This window comes from Mustela erminea, chromosome 14 (assembly GCF_009829155.1).
Source record: "Mustela erminea isolate mMusErm1 chromosome 14, mMusErm1.Pri, whole genome shotgun sequence".
NCBI classification, from domain to species: Eukaryota; Metazoa; Chordata; class Mammalia; order Carnivora; family Mustelidae; genus Mustela; species Mustela erminea.
This window is the reverse complement of record NC_045627.1, coordinates 66524687-66541792: the sequence shown is the minus strand read 5'-3', so window position 1 is coordinate 66541792 and position 17106 is coordinate 66524687. Positions and strand designations below refer to the sequence as shown.

The window sequence follows — 17106 nt, the reverse complement described above, 5'->3', positions numbered from 1 at the left end:
AACGTTCCCGACCTTTTGCACTGTCCTGGGGTTTGAGCCCATCAGGCAAAGCTGCCCGAGCACAAAGCGAGGCAGTGGGGGCAGACCAGGTTCTCTGCCACCACACATGCTCAGGAAATGGGAGGAAAGTCCATTTCTCTTCAGAATGTCCCTAGTGAAGATGTAAAAATTAATTTCGTTAAATCTTGACCTTGAGTACTTGTCCTTTAATACTGTACGTGGCAAAAGGAGACCCACCCTAAAACACTTGAGTCACATCCTGAGGTATAATCATTGTCTTGAGGAAAGGCACTTACACAACTGTTTGCATGGGCAGGTTGCACTAGCCACGTTTTTCACTGGACGACATTTTTATCTGAAGGGTAAGTACCCAATGGATGGTGTTTAGACTTGTATATCTGGCAAATATTTCCTTGAAAATGAACAAAATGAGCCTGCAACGTTAAGGAAAACAACAGCAGCATTTGCTAGTGATAAAATTTGAGCTTTCACAGGAAAATTGGGATTTGGGGAAACTTGTGTCCACCACAGGCTTGAGAACTTCTCGACAAGGAGTTTTCTGATGAAGTAACGAGTGGGATTTTTAAAAATACTGAATAATGAAATGGGTCAACATGTCAAAGATCTACAGGACTCTCTGAACCAGTATTTTCCAAATGGCCATGGGAATGGTGCTACCAAGTCATGCACAGGTAAACAATCTATTCAGAGTACAAGACAGAACAACAGATTCTTTTTTCTTCTCATACCCAATTTTAATATTTTTTAAAAGATGCTTTTATTTAAATTCCAGTTATTTAACAGACTGGGTACCATTAGTGTCAAGTGTACGATTTAGTGACTCAACAGCTCCATGCAACACCCAGCGCTCATTGCCACAAGTGCCTTCCTTGATCCCGGTCACCTATTTCCCCCATCTTCCCGCTCACCCCCTCTCTGGTCATCATCAGTTTGTTCTCTACAGGTACAGAGTCTGCTGCTTGGTTATACCAATGGATTTCTTTTCTTTTTTCGTTCTTTCTTTCTTTTTCTTTTCTTTTTTTTTTTTTTTTAAGATATTTATTTATTTATTTATTTGACAGACAGATCATAGGTAAGCAGAGAGGGGAGAGGGGAAGCAGGCTCCCTGCCGAGCAGAGAGCCTGATGCGGGACTAGATCCCAGGACCCCGAGATCATGACCTGAGCTGAAGGCAGAGGCTTAACCCACTGAGCCACCCAGGTACCCCTAGACCAGTGGATTTCTTAAAATAAACTATTTATTTGGAATAATTTTAGATTGACAGAAAAGCTGTAAAGACAGTACAGAATGCCTGTGGAGCCTCTCCTCAGTTGCCCCCATTGTCAACACCCTGCATTACCACAACATATTTGTAAAACTAAGAAATTGACCATTGATACAATAAATTCCAGACTTATTTGGGATTTCACCAGTTTTTCCATTAACTCTCTCTTTCTGTTCTAATATCCAGTCCAGAGTACCACACTGCATTCAGGTGTCCTGTCTCCTCTGGCATCTGACAGTTTCTTAGTCTTTGTTTTTTTTATGACCTCGACAATCAAGGAGTACTGGTCAGGAATCCTGTAGAATGTCCTTTGATTTGGGTTTGTCTGATGTTTTCTCGTGATTAGACTGGGGTTCTGGGTTTTCTAGTTACATCACATCAGGGCTTTCTCGACAGCCACATGACATTTCGAGTTTCTCTACTGTCCAGTTACTCATTTTTCTTCTTTCTCCAATTCTATCCCTTGGAAGCCGGTCATGAAGTCCAACCCACCCTCACGGAGTGGGGAGGAGTAGAAATGAAGCTCTCCTTCCTGGACTGGGAGAGTACCGACATATAGTATGCAGAATTTTTCTATAAGGAAGATTTCAGACCAAAGGATTTCAATTTAACAGTGTACCCAAAGTCCACTGGAATAGTTTCAGATTCTACATGACAACTAACTTTTAAAAAACTACCACTTGGGCGCCTGGGTGGCTCAGCGGGTTAAGCCACTGCCTTCAGCTCAGGTCATGATCTCAGGGTCCTGGGATCGAGTCCCGCATGGGGCTCTCTGCTCAGCAGGGAGCCTGCTTCCTTCTCTCTCTCTCTGCCTGCCTCTCCAACTACTTGTGATTTCTCTCTGTCAAATAAATAAATAAAATCTTTAAAAAAAAATAAAAAATAAAAAACTACCACTTGTGGAGTTTTGGTAGAGTATCAAAGGAAGATATTCCCAATCCCCCAAAATGGTTGTTCAAATACCCTGTCCCTTTCCAAATATCTGTGGGAGCTCAGATTTTCTTCATCTATTTCAATTAAAACATATACTGCACAGACTGAATGCCGGAGATGATAGATGGGTTGCTATTTTTGTTTTGGAAAAGTTATTTTTAATAAAAATGTTATTTATGTTTATGTAGTGTATCTATTACTGTCCTTCAAAAATTAATTAACCAGAAATGAATTAAGGTGTTTTATATTACTCCACTTTAATTTCAAATACAGTGAATATCAAAAGACAGAACCCACACAAAGTTCAAGAGTCCTCAGTAATTCTTAAGAGCTTAAAGAGATCTGAAGACAAAGTTTTTGTTTTTGTTTTTGTTTTTAAGACTTTATTTATTTATTTGACAGAGACAGGGGGAGAGAGGGAATGCAAGCAGGGAGAATGGGAGAGGGACAACCAGGCTTCCCGCTGAGCAGGGAGCCCAATGTGGGGCTCGATCCCAGGACCCTAGGATCATGACCTGAGCCAAAGGCAGATACCCAACAACTGAGCCACCCAGGCAGCCCTGAAGACAAGAAAGTTTAAGAACAGCAGCCAGAGGAGACGGCCAGAAGGGTAAGGGAGGAGCAGGTGCCCCAGAGCTGAACAGTCCTGGATTGGAATCCCAGCACGGGCCCTTCCTCGCCATTACTAGCTGTGTGATCCCGAGCAAATTACAGAACTTTCCTGAGCCTCAGTCTCCTCATCTCTTAGAACCAGGTTCATAATAACTGCTGCCACACACAATTGCCCTAAACATCAGAGATCGTGTTGGGGCCAGCAAGGACAGTGGCTGGGAGTCCCTAAATGATCAGGAAATGGGAACTCTCATTCTCTTTTCAACATTCTTCCTCAGTTCTAAGACACCATCAACTTACTACCAGCTTATTCAGAGACAAGAAAACCCTCTATATTAAAAGTACACCATGACTAAAAGATGCATTTCCCTTTCAGAAAAAAAAATCTTTTAAGATAATAATGCATCTCTCAAATACCGATATTGGTTTTCCTAATCCAAGGCATGCGAGGCATCCGAAACAGGTCCTTTATTTAAGCCAAGAAGACATGATCTGGAAATTTTGTGCTCTGTTAACATGTGTACTACTTTCTTTAATGACCGGGTGGGGATTCTTTGGAGCAGGGGATGGTGGGGGGGGGGGTTACTTAAATAAAGTTTACCTAAAACGTCAAATCAGGTGAGTTGACTCAAACACAACCAGCTAGACAAACTAAAAAATATTCTCTGGGGGGTCAGAATGTGATCGAGCTCCCAGCACTTACTCAGAAACTGGCTCTGGTTTTATAGGTTTGTGGGTCCTTTCCTGCTCTGCTTCAGACCCCTTTACAGGCATCAGGGAAGCCTAGAAGCTTAGATTGTTAGACGATTAGGCATCCTAACAATTTTCATCCTTAGCGTGCTCATGCTCAAAGAATGAAAATATTTTGAGCAAATGAGACGAGGAGGGAAACTTATCAGCAATAGATATAAACACACATCAGGTCACGTCACTGCTACCCTGGTCCATTCAGGCCGGTCACTTTCTCACATCTGCTTTCCCAAGGACCCAAACATAAGCAGTTAAAAATTCTTGGTGAATGCTGTCTGTCGAAAGTTAAATTCTTTTGCTATTCCCAGCTTGTGATCATTTAAAAGGAATTTTCCAAAGCAAGGTCTAATATTAGACTCAAAATGAAGTTTCCATTCCACTGAGGCACTATTCTCACCAAAGTAACTACCGCATAATCAGATTGTCTTGGAGCGATTCGTTTAAATGCAGATGGACATACTTGAAATACCAGCTCGAAGGCACCAACAGATCTGAGTGGAAAGGGCCATACTCGACGAGAAACTATTCGTGTGAGTTAGGTTTCGTAGACTGAAAAATCACTAAGTTTTCTTCCAAGCTCACTTGTAGGCTTTCATCCCCCTACTTCCAGTGTTGAAACTCCTGCAGCTGCCCCAGAGCCACATTCTTTTAGCTTTGCAATTCCTGGTGAGAAGTCCTGTTTTCTGAAACTTTTTTCCAGGTAAGCAATACAACAAAACAAAACAAAACAAAAACGTTCCTCCTGTCGGATCACGAGATTGTATCCCCCACATTTAACCATTTGCCGCAAGGAATGTGGTCTTCACTTTCAGCCACGGAGCAATCCAAAAGAAAAGGTAAACTTGTTGATGGGAGAAATTTTAAATAACTGAGTTCAAATAACATACTTTTTAACCCAAGTGTGGGGAGAATTAAGTCAGGATTAACAGCAGAAAAGCAACTTTGGGGAAACTCATGAAAGCCAAAGTCAAAAACTAGAAAAGATTATGAACTAATGGATACTTAGCTTCCAAAGAGATGAAAATACAGCCATCAGCAAAATATGTAATTACAGGCATTAAATAACACTAGAACTTTTTTAATATCAATAGATTAAGTGAACTCAATAAAGTGTGTGTGTAACAAAGAAAGCATACATGGCTGTCACTATTAGGACCTGGAGAGAACCCTTTCTGGCGAGTTGGAAGGGATCTTGTGGTGTTCCAGTCGCTTCGAACCATCCTGAAATATAAACCCCTAGCCTTTCTTCCTCCAGCTCTGGTCCTAGAAATGGAGGACAAACAGATCACCAAGTCAGGCTGAAGAGAACCCAAGCAGGCCTGTTTTCAGACTATAGGGTTCTAGGAGACATCTCAACTCAAATCCAGAATTATAAGCAAGTTATTAGAAAGGAGTAACCTAGATTGTTCATCTTTAACTGTTGTGTGCTCAGGGCAAGGCACCTGCACAGATGACTTCGGAAGAACCGGTCTCCATGATGAGATGAGCTCAGTGACCATCTGACACAGTAAGGCGGGCATCAACTTCCTGCCGCTGCCTGTTCCCACCTGGCGTGTTCTCTCTGGACTGCTGATCCAGCCCAGCACAGGGGCCAGGTGGCAGCCCTGCACCTTTTAACTTTGCTACAATCCCAGGCTCAGATTTTAAAAGACAGGTACCGGCGGTATGTTGATGGAAATAATCAGGCAGGACAGCGATGAGGCGGACAGAGGGCACCCAGAGAAATTATGAGCTCGGTTGCTCTTCTACAAATTGGATGTCAGGGAGGGGCAATGGAGCAGCAGACAGACTAGCGGACAGAGCCAAGAAAGCAAGCCAAGAGACCAATGAAGAAGGATGGAACCAGGAAAAACTGGACACCGCCGTGCTAACCGTGACAGCGAGTAGTCCAACAGACCCATTAAAGTAGCCATGAGACAGAGTCCATGGGGCCCGGAGAGGCCACTCAAACAGCAGGAAGAACACAAGCAGGAAGATTCAATGCGGAAAAAAGCCAAACATGGTACAATCATCGTTACTGCTACGTTGCTCAACTCCAGGGGCGTGGCCAGCAGAGAGCACATGGTCTGTTCCCCCCACGCCATGCCGCGCGGGAGTCCCTCACTAACCAAAGCTGGGGCCCAGGAAGCTTGGGGAGGCCTTCATTTTAAAAAGATTCTCAGGGGTAACAAGTTCCCAAAATGGGATGGAGGAGATCTGAAGGGCCATACTCAGGTTCTCCCCAAGGACATCAGTTTCGATTACTGGCCAAGAAGTCAATCAATAATACACTTGGAGCAGAAGGAGCCTTGTTTTACAAAATATGAACACAACGGATCACGTGAGATGAAGTGTATGAGCATAATCGGTGACCCATAAAACACAGGGCCGTGTAACTGGTCGGGGAGAGAGACACTAGGAGGGAGAGACAACAAAAAAGCATGTCCAGCTGGGGACCAGGAGCCATGGAGAACAAACAGCAGGGGCAGAATTATTTAATACAGGATGGGCAGGGCGGGCCTCACTAATGAGGGGACATCAGAGCGAAGCTGAGGGGCACAGAGGAGCCCGATGAAGCAGGTAAGGGACCAGGGCGGGGGGTGACAGGCGGGAGGAATAACAGGCCCTGAGGAGGGAGAGGCCGGAGGAGAAGGCAGGGAGGCTGGTGTGGAGGGAGCAGAGCCAGCAAGCTGGTGGAGAGGAGGGGCAGGTCATATAACCAGTAGAAAGGCGGGAGCTTCTGCTCTGAGACAGGTGGTCAGGTGGTCATTGGAAGGTTCTGAGCCAAAGAGTGACATGGCCTGGATGGTTCTAAAAGGATCTCCCTGCCTGTGGAGGTGAGAAGAGGCTTGGCAGCTGGTAGGAAGAGTTCGGCAGTGGGGAAGGGCTGAGGCCGGGAAAAGGGAGAGTCGGAAAAGTTATGTCAGGAATCTAAGTGAGAGGGGAGGGTGGCGTGGAGCAGGTGCTAGCAGTGGAGGTGACAAGTACTTAGATTCTGAGTATGTCAGATAGAGCCGGCAGCTCTGGCTGATGGACTGAATGTAGGGCAGAGGCGAGAGGAGTCAAGGCCAGTTCTAAGGTGTTTCCACCCGAGCCAGGGGAAGGAGAGAGTCGCGGCTACTGCCAAGGGCTGCTGGAAGGCCCGCATCTGAAAGGGTGACATCAGTCCCGTTGTAGACAGGCCAGCTGAGAGAGGCCAGAGGGAGTATGCAGAAGAAGGACAATGGGGTTTCGAAAGCCAAATTTTTAAAAAACGATTTTAAGAAGCAGAGAGGACTGGAAATCATCAAATGCAGCCTAAAAGGTCATGAAAGCTGATTACGGGGACAAAAGACCCTCAAGCGTGAAGCATCGAAGCCTGCGGTCCGTGGCCAGAGTCCGGGGGACTTCCATTCCGACCCTTCTTGCTAGCGGGAGACACGAGCTGCTTCTGCTGGGGGCCTTCGCCACAAAGACCTGTGTCACTAGAACAGAACTAGGCTTTCCTCTCCAAAGCAACACGCCCCCCTCCAAGTACCCACTTCTAGAAATGACACCATTAGATTTCCAGTCACCCAGGCTTGACGCTCTGAAACTGCCTTTGCCTCTCCTCTCCCTGCTCTCACTTTTTCCTCCTCCTTTTTCATGACGCGTGAATACAGAGCATCTAAGATGCGCAGACCAGTGTCTCCACAGGTACGTATTCCTGCAGAACCACTGCCCAGGAGGACTAGCAAGGTCACAGCAGAACGACGGACCAAAGGGGGTGAAAGAGGCAGGAGGCTAGAGGGAAGCCCAGAGCAGGGAATAGGGAACAGAGGGGGACAGACGTGCCTAAGTAGGATAAACTCACTTCTGGTTCCAAGGCAGGTAGAGGCCCGCCTGTGGTCTCCCTGAGAAGACCTCCGTTCCCCAGCCCCTTCTGTTTGTTGACAAAGGATCCTCCCAAAATAGAAATCCCAGTGATCCTGCAACATGCAAGCTCACGATGATTAAGTGGGAATACAGTCTCCGAAGAAGGGAAGAGATGCTCCTCCTGTCTTCAGTCACACCTGCATTATTGTGTTTGGGGCTGGGTTTTGTAATTTACCAGAGGCAAACTGAGGACAGAACTACCAAGGTCCTTGAAAATGTACAAACCATACCACATGGGGCACAAATGAAAAGACCAGAGACTTCTAGAAGAGACTGCTAGAAGAGACACCTGGGCAGGGGTGGAACTCAACAGAAGCCTTCAAGTCTCTGAAATGGAAAGCCATCGATGGCGCCTGTGCCCTTCACCCAACAGCGTGCTACCTGCACTCCTTCCTCCATCTTCCCTGATGAGACCGTCACCTCCTTGAAGACAGGGGCCTAGGCTTTATGCATCTTTGTATTACCCTCCTCCCAGCCCCCACAACCCCGCCAAGTCTAGCACATCCCCGAACTCCTGTCTCTTTTCTGCTCCTGGAAACCTAAGGCTCACTGGATTGCAACACGCTCATGTCATCCCTTCTGTGGTGTTCACTTCCCATCTGCTCAGCGAAGGAGAAAACCTGGCAGAGTAGGGCTCAGAGGCCATCAAAACCTGGCCACATGGCCCCCTCTTTCCACCTCTGTCTCCATACTCCTCCTACATGCTCACAAGCCAGCAGGTGGCCCGATTTCCTCCAGTTGTAACCAGGACAGCTTTACTCCAGCTCTCCTCGAAGTCCCAATCCTGGCAGTCCTTGTCATTGCTGCCCCCGCGTGGAACGCCTCTCCAAATGGCCCCTTTCCCAGGATGCCCTTCCTGGTCCCCAAAGGTAGAGACGGTCCTTTCTCTTTCTCAACCCCCACAGCGTCCCCTACATTTCTCATCAGGCATGGTCACTGGCTGCCTCCTAGTAAGGCTGTCATCTTCTCTGCTGGACTGAGCTCCTCGGGTCACCCCCCTCTCCCCCAGCACCTGGCTGAGGCCCACCCGACCTCACCCAACAGGTAGGAAGAAGCATCTCTCAGAAGGGGTTGGTCCTCACAGTACCCGAACCCCTGCACTCACTTCCACGACACACCTCTCTGGGATCGCAGCTCCCACCACCATCCCCCAGCCCGAGCGCCTGCATCTCTGCACCCACATTACCCTTAACTGGACACAGGTCCTCTCCCCATCCATTTCCCTCTCAATTCAACAGCTACCCCCCAAAAAAAAGAAGGTTCCCCTGAATTATAACCCACATTACACAAAGCCATTTTCTCATAACTTTTGTAAGTAAAACATGGGTGAACTCTTACACATGTCTTGTAGGTCTTGTACTGACTAACATGGTAACAGGTATCATTGTAACATGAGAACAGCAATTCAACTTAAGGAGAAGCAACAGAATTTCTTTTTCAGGAGCTCTATTGCCCAGTGATTTCTGTACCATTTAAAGCTAAACTGGAAACAAATTCGTGTGTGTGTGTGCATCTGTGTGTGTGTAAGTACTTATTTTACCTTACCACCCCCACCAGAGCTAAATGCATTTTTTCCAATTGAATTTTCCCACCATAAAATACACCAGAAAAATGTGACACAGATCTTAAAATAGTCCTATATAAACAATACAGGAGTATATATATAGAAGCACTTGCTGTATATAGAAATCAGTGGGCTTAAGTGATGATAACTGTTGCTATTCTGGGAGACAAAAGCCCCCTTTTACCAAAAGTTTTACTACTTCCAAAAATTCTTGTGGCCGACCAGTAAGCAGCTGCCTGAGCTCTCTCTGGCCGGACAGCTCCTCCAGCCCAGACATGCGGGGTCATCTCAGTCACCCACAGCCTCACTCCCAGTTAGGTCATGTCTGCCCGGGGTGGGGGCGGGTGTGGTTTACTGGGGTTGGCCATGGAATCATGGCTCCCTAAAATCTGAGTTGGGAGGGCGCTGAGGGGAGAGTTTTGACACAGATAACATTTCCTAACAGGACCACTTCCTGAATAGAACTCTGAAGTTATCTACTACCTCCGATGACAGAACTTTTGGGGAACCGGCCTGCTATTCAATGGTCACTCAAAGAGTGAGGAGGCTGTCACTCACTGAGGCCCTCGGCCCCCAGAGGACTTTTCTTCCCCTCCCAGAAGCAAAGCAAATGCCTTCCCAGAAGTTGACTGCAGGGTCCTGGGCACTGTGCAGAGCACCAGCCCCCACCCCCAACCGCCACAGGTTAGATCCACCAGAGCCCAGCTCCAGTGATGCACCGACAGCGGCCCTCCCTGTGTGTTATCCACATCTGCCTCTTAACCTCTAAATGGAGCCTGGGGCCACCTTCCCATTCATAACTGTAGCTTCTTATCCTGTATCCCTAAAATCGCAGTATCAGAGAGAAAAAAATTAGGTTGTCAATATCTTTTAAGACATTTTAAAAGGAATTAGGTCTGTAAGATATCTTCATAGTGCTACTACTGACTGGTTGGATTTCGTTGTCCGCACCAATCTCTCACGCAGTCAGATCAGAAACCGCACAGGCTGAGAAAATCCAATCCATGGGGTTCTCAGAACTTGACGGCTGTATCAGTGGAGACGGGAGGAAGGTATGGTTGCCTCGAAGGACAACCACCTTTACATGTTAGGAAAATTCCTGAAGTATATTAAAGCCACAGACAACTGCCTGGCCAATCACAGGCGCACAAATATATATGGAGTAAAGCCACAAATTTATCTAAATCCTTTGGACATATTTTTTATTTTCCATCTATACAACTCTCTGTGTTTAAAAAAAAAAAAAAAGGAAAGGAAGAAAGTTATTTCACCTGTCCTGAAACTATAACTTGCATTTTTAAAGGTATCTTCTGGGCTCACTCAGATTTTGTCCATTAGTTTTTAAGTTATATCCACATCTCGCTCAGTCGTCACCATTGTAGAGACACGGTCTGTTTACAATATGCCCAATAATATTCCATCTAAGCATTTAATCGTGATTCTTGAAAAAACTTTATATTTAACACTACACACTCACCTGTCCCCTCCAATTTTCCCATCAGGCATATGCTCTTCTACTCAACAAATCTATGTTGAGAATATACTTTATTCCTGGCAGAAGACCAAATATATTTAGGTGTCTACATTCTTAGGGAAACCATTTTTTTAAATGATTAGAAAATGGATTCTCATTACAAAAAGATTATTTGCTTTATAAAATAAATTGTTCTATTAGGATTTCATTTTGAGATAACTGTATATTCATACATAGTCGTAAGAAACAAGATGCTGAGTGTTTTTAACCCAGTTTCCTTGATGGTAAAATCTTGCCAAACTATAGCCCAGTATCCCAACCAGGGCACGGACACTGCCTCAGTTACCACACAGAACAGGTCCGTCCCCACAAGATCTCATGGACTTCCCCTCCCCCTCCTCCAAACAGGCCATTTTAATAGTTTCTCTGGTGAAATAAAGACTTAGTGTTCTACTGGCAGTGACACTTGTAAGTTCAGGCAAATGTTAAAAAGCTCACAAAATGGTAATCAATAGGAAAACATTTTTTAGTCCACAAAAGCTTGGTTGACAAGGTAACTTCTGAAAACATAAGAGCAGGGGGTTCGGAGGGTCTAATCCTGATGAGATGAACTATCCTGAGGCTTGCCCTTCCCGGGCTGGCCAAGGCACACTGTAGGCAGTTAGGAACTCTTGAGTGCTCAGATAGGACTGTTTCTCAAGATTAGTAGAGAAATAAGCCTGAATTTAATAAACATCTGTAGAGGTGCCTCAACGGCAGTATCATTTTCCAGAGAGCTCTTCCTCGGTTTCTCTAGATGGGATGGAATTTTCATGTGTCCACTTGGGGAGGGAACTAACCGAGGTGCTGCGGGAAGGGATTTCACAGATGAATTAAAATCTCTAATCGGTTAACTTTGAGGGTAATTATCCTGGGTGGGCCTGACCTGATTAGCTAGAAGGCCTTAAAAGCAGGGTGCAGACTTTCTGAGAACTAGAAGTTCCACATGTCAAAAACAGCTGCAAACCATGCTGGCGTGCGTCCTTTCCTACCGACTCAGGACTGCCTTAGCCTCCACAATGATGCATGCCTGTACCTTCTAACAGATCCCTTAATGAATACTGTGTCTGTCTGTCTGTCTTCTGCTGGTTCTGCTTGTTGGACAGACTCAGGATCCGCACCACAAAGGGATTTAGAAAGCAGATAGCAAAACAAAATTAGGATTAGATGAAGTTTTCATGTCTCAAACCCAAGACAATGGACGATTGTCTACAAAGACAAAGTGATGTGGATGCTGAGCCAGAGCAAGATGCTTAATGAACTTTCTGGTAGAAAGAGCAAATCAAGTAACCTTTTGGAACAACAAAAAAATTCACCTAGACTAAACTGTAGTTGTATCTAGAAGAAGCTAAATCCTTTCTTTCAATCCATCCAAACGGACCCCTTCCATTAAAGACCGCCATCTGGTCCTTCCACCTAAGTTCGGATTCCAGGCTGAAAACAATAGATGGGCTTGCATTCCCATGCCACCACCCACTCGGGGTTCTCTTTTGCTTGCCTTCAGTTTTGCTGCCAGATGCTTTAGCGAGAAACCCAAAGTCAGGCAATTAATATAAGATTCCAGCCATTCTGTGACTTAATGGCCCATCCAAATGATTTGTGAGAAACTCTCCTGAATCAACAGAAGAGAAACTGAAGAGTTTTTTCCATTATTCCTCTCTCCCAGAGTATTTAAAGACTTGGGATTTTCCCATCTTTTGGGGAAATATTTTTATTATAAATAGTGAAGCATGCCGGGCATCTCCGCTTCATCTTTTTTGGTGGTAACACTCACTGTACAGTCACTGGAATGTTTTCCTAGTAAATGATCAGCAATGGAAAACATGGCTAAGACAAAAGACGGCTTTCGGGAGGAGAGAATGGGAACCTTCTCATCTTTCCCAAGAGACAGGTAGTTCTTCTATAGAACTCTGGTATTTCTTTTAGAACTAATGAGTCTATTTCTGACTCGTAGCCTTTGGATGATGAAGACTGGCCATACCAGTAAGGTAAGAGTTCAACAGATTCACAGCAGTCCATCAAACCCAGTAGGAGATTCCAAAAAGAGAAATGCATTTCTGCTGCTAAGGCCAAATGCCACTGTTTTTCATTTAATGATTTTCTCTTCTGTCCCTTCCTTGTATCTTACTTTTCTGGACCAATCATCATTTAGAACTCTGTTTTGTAGTCCAATCCCCCTCTTGATTGCAACTCAACTAAATTTCCTGGATGATTTCTATAACACAAGTAGGCAAGACTGGTAGGGACAGACACCAAGTCATACATAAAAATTCAATTCTCTTTGTGATGTTCAGAATGAACAAAAATTATCTCAGCCTAGACAAAGTGTTAAAAAACACTGCAGATCAATCAAGCCACACCATTTCCTGCTTTAGAAGCAGGCATTTTAAGGAAAGGCCTGAGCAGGCACCCATTCTTTTTAAGCCTGCTTAAAGGGGAAACTGAGGGCTGATTTTGTTCAAGAGACACCTATCGCCTTTCCCACTCAAGTTTCCTTTTGTAAAGTCCTTCCTGAGGATCTCAAGTTGGAATGAGGAGGGGGGATTGTTATTACTGTACAGTTAATATAAGATTATCGAAAGTCACTGAGTCCTAAAGTTGAGGGAAAACTAGATCATGTAGTTTAATTTCTTATCCAATGTATTAATCCTGCAAGGAAATTTTATGCAAATAATCTACTTGGAAAAAAAATGAAGGCAAAAATAGTTTGACATTTTCCTTATTGTCCTGACATAGCAGAAGTCCTAGCATCTTACTCTTCTGTTTCCTGTTCCTGGGAACCTCAAGCACATCATTGTGTGTTGTTTTTGGTTTTTAGATTTTTTATTTATTTGACACAGAGAGAGAGAGATCATAAGCAGGCAAAGAGGCAGGTGGAAAGAGGGGGAAGCAGGCCCTCTGCTGAGCAGAAAGTCCGATGCAGGGCTTGATCCCAGGACCCTGAGACCATGACCTGAGCTGAAGGCAGAGGGTTAATCCACTGAGCCACCCAGGTGCCCCTTCACATCACTGCTATTATAGAGGAGAAAAAAGATGGGATTTGACAACTTTAAAAAACCAAACATTTTCTGGGATGCCTAGGTGGTTCAGTTGGTTTAGAGTCTGATTCTTGGCTTTGGCTCAGGTCATGATCTCAGGGTGGTGATATCAAGTTCAACACCCAGTTCCCCACCCAGCATGGAGTCTGCTCAAGATTCCCTCTCCCTCTGTCCTTCCCCCACCCCCTTACTTAAGAGCACACTCTCTCTAAATAAATCTTTAAAACATTTTTTTTCTATTATAAATTCCTTCATAATTTCTCCTTTTCACCATCCCCATTATCTAGCTCTCCCCCCATATTGCTGAAAATCGTGCTGGAGATAAGAAGATTTTTCCATGAGGAAAGCATCACCACCTAAATATTCACCAGTAGAAGCCCAATTAAATAAATTCCAGTTCAACCACACAATGAAATTACTATGCATCTATTTTAATTTTTTTTTTTTAATTTATCAGAGAGAGAGTGGGGAGAGAGCGAGCACAGGCAGAAAGAATGGCAGGCAGAGGCAGAGGGAGAAGCAGGCTCCCCACTGAGCAAGGAGCCCGCTGTGGGACTCGATCTCAGGACGCCAGGATCATGACCCAAGTGGAAGGCAGCTGCCCAACCAACTGAGCCACCCAGGCGTCCCTATGCAGCTATTTTAAAAAGCAAAGTAGATCTACATAATTATGAAAAGTTATCCAAAATACATTAAGGGAAAGAAAACCTGGAGTATTAGCCACAGTATGATCCCATGTGCATAAATTGTGTCTATATAGGAAAGTTCTGGGGAGAATCAGGTAACAGCGTGCTGCCTGGAATTTGTAGTAATAGAACAAGTTCGTGTCCTACAGTAATTCTGACAAAGTCTATTTTGTGTAATTCTTACCAAAAAGGTAAAGAGATTTATAATTGTATGTGGTACATTACTATGTGTAATCCAAACAAGAGTGAATGTTGGACAAGGAATGAATGAGAACAGAATCCTTTGCTCACATTAGATCCCCCTTCGGTGTTAACTTCACCATCCTGTGAGCCCCACTGCTTACTCCGTCCGCTGCCTGGGTGGCCAACACCACACAGATCCCCACTGGCTGTCAGACACCATGCTGTCATCCGACTCATGGGACAGCCTGATGCGCTGCTCACTTCCACCGTGGGACTTCCCCCACAGCCTACCTGCAGTTGTGCACAAATCCAGAATGGGGAGGAACCAGCGCCCACAGGAGGAGACTTCCTCCTTTCGTACTCCAGCACAGTTCCAGGAGCCTTTCCTAAGGTCTCTCTAAATGTCTGAGGCAGGAGAGAGCACCTGTTGCCTGCAGCTGTGCCCAATGCACTGTTGTGTCCTTGTACTTCTTCCCTCCTCCCCATTTCACTTCCTCTGTCCTGAACTCCCGCTCCCAGGTGATCCCATTCCAAATCAACTTCTCTGTACGCAAGCCTCTGTATCGGGCCCAAGTTCAGGCTAAGACATCATCAGATGTAGTGGGACATTTTCCTACCCATCAGTCGCAGACTTCATTCACTTGACCCTTTTCTTTGTCCATGATGCCAGTGCCAGGTGTGTTAGGACACATTTGTATCTTGACAGTGAATGCCGGTCTGGCTTGAGTGTGTCACAAAGGGCAGGAGTATTTCTCCATGTCATTCCCACGCTGTGTTGGCTAGCAGTAATTTACACATCGGAGAGACTGCAAACCCAAACGAAGTGGCTCCCCAGCTCACCCTCCCCAAAGATGAACTCAAAAAAAAAAAAAAAAAAAAAAAAAAGCCTAGGACCACTCCAGTATCGCCAGATGGGAGTGCGGGCAAAGGTAATTCAAAGAACCAAGAGAACAATTCTGACCAATTGCAGTTAACGTATCTGGACTTTGCAAAGTTTTACAAAAACACATGATGGTGTAAACACATTTGCTAGAGCCCTTCCCAGGACCCTGCTTGTGAGAAGCACTTAACCCTAAGCTTTGATGGTCAAGCTGCTTTCCACCATGTAGTCATTAGGTAATGGTCACAAAAGGAGACCTAACCCACAGACCGGAAACTCTTGAATCTACATACTACCACCATGCCCAGTCTAATCTTCTCTCCTCGACCGCAGATAGAGACATAAAAATAGCCCAGTTGCCTACTTGATTCTCTTCACTTGCCCTCCGGACATCTCAAGTCCAACACGTCCGAAACGGAATCTACCTCCTTCACCAACCTGTTCCTCCACTTCCATTCCTCTCGCTGACTAATGACACCACAATTTCTATCAAAAATAAAACTGGGGGAGTTGTCTCAGAGTCCCCCTTTTCTTCTGGTTCCACGCTGCTATGAGAAATTGGTTGCCAAATACTGGGCTGACTTCTAATTTTAAGATTGCTTCTAACTATCCACGGAACCCCTCCAATAATCTCCAACCCCGTCACTAGCTCCCCTGAGTCACAGGTCCTCACTGTGAGTCTTCTGAAGGCAACAACCTTCTAATGTCTTGTACAAACCAGATCTGAACACATTATTTTCTTGCTTGAAATCTTCAATGGCTGCCCGTTACGCTGAAGACACTTAAAATGCTTTACGATGGCTCCCAGCACTCTCGATGACATGATTCCCAGCTTTTCCTCTAGCCTCACTTCCAACACCTCCTACACCTTTTCTCATTCCCCATCAGAGCACAGTGTTTGCCTTTCTCCAAACCAGATGTGTGGTTTCATGGTTTCCTCTGCCAAGAACACCTCCTTCTTCCCTTGGCTCCTTTCCTATTCCTCTTCCTCCAAGATACAATTCAAGTATCCTCTCATCCTAGAAGTCTTGCTGACCTTGCCTAGGCCAGCTGGGTTTGGCTGTCTTGTCTGTTTCCCCAGAGCCTTCGCTAGTTTCATCCACTCGCTTATCCTATATTCTAATTCTCGCTCCTCTGCTATACTGCAAGATTCCTCAAGGCAAGAGTTCTCTTTCATACTGAAAGCCTCAGAAGCTAGCTAGCACAGTGTCTAGTATAGAATACTTTCAATAAGAGAAAAAAAAAGATCAAATTAATCATAAGAAAATGGGAGGGGAGATAATAAGGATTATGGGAAAATGGCATTGTCTTTGCAAGCTCTTGTCCTAAGATTGTTTTTCTTCCTAGGACACAATGGAGTAAATGAGATCAGTGACTGCTGGTCAATCATAATTTTAGCAACCGTTTCCCAGAAAAGTGACTGCTGACTGTTGTTAACTGATCTAAGGCCTTGTACATAAAAGACTCATTTGGTATTTAATTTAATTGAACTGATTTTATTATTTTAACTCCTACTGGCACCAAGTTCTAGAGAAGATACAATAGAATTTGTCCCCAGATAAAGCCAGCTTAAAAAACAAGCAGAAATCAAACCCTGTTGAGTTTGAGACTATCTTCCCGTTGTCTGAGAATCTCTTCAAAGAATTTTCATTGTCTTCTTAAATATACAATATGAATTCAGTCTGGAAACCAAGATTCATATTCAAATATGATTGTAAGAAATATGCATTTAGCTTACTGAATGAATGTTCAAAAGAACTCGACATTCATTTGCCTGTATCTTCAAAAA

At 44.8% G+C, this 17106-nt stretch overlaps 1 protein-coding gene across 6 annotated transcripts in view; it reads right to left on the bottom strand.

Annotated features, from left to right (window-relative positions):
• CNNM2 (cyclin and CBS domain divalent metal cation transport mediator 2) overlaps nt 1-17106 on the bottom strand; it is a 154921-nt gene that overhangs the window by 37479 nt on the left and 100336 nt on the right. The window lies entirely within an intron of this gene.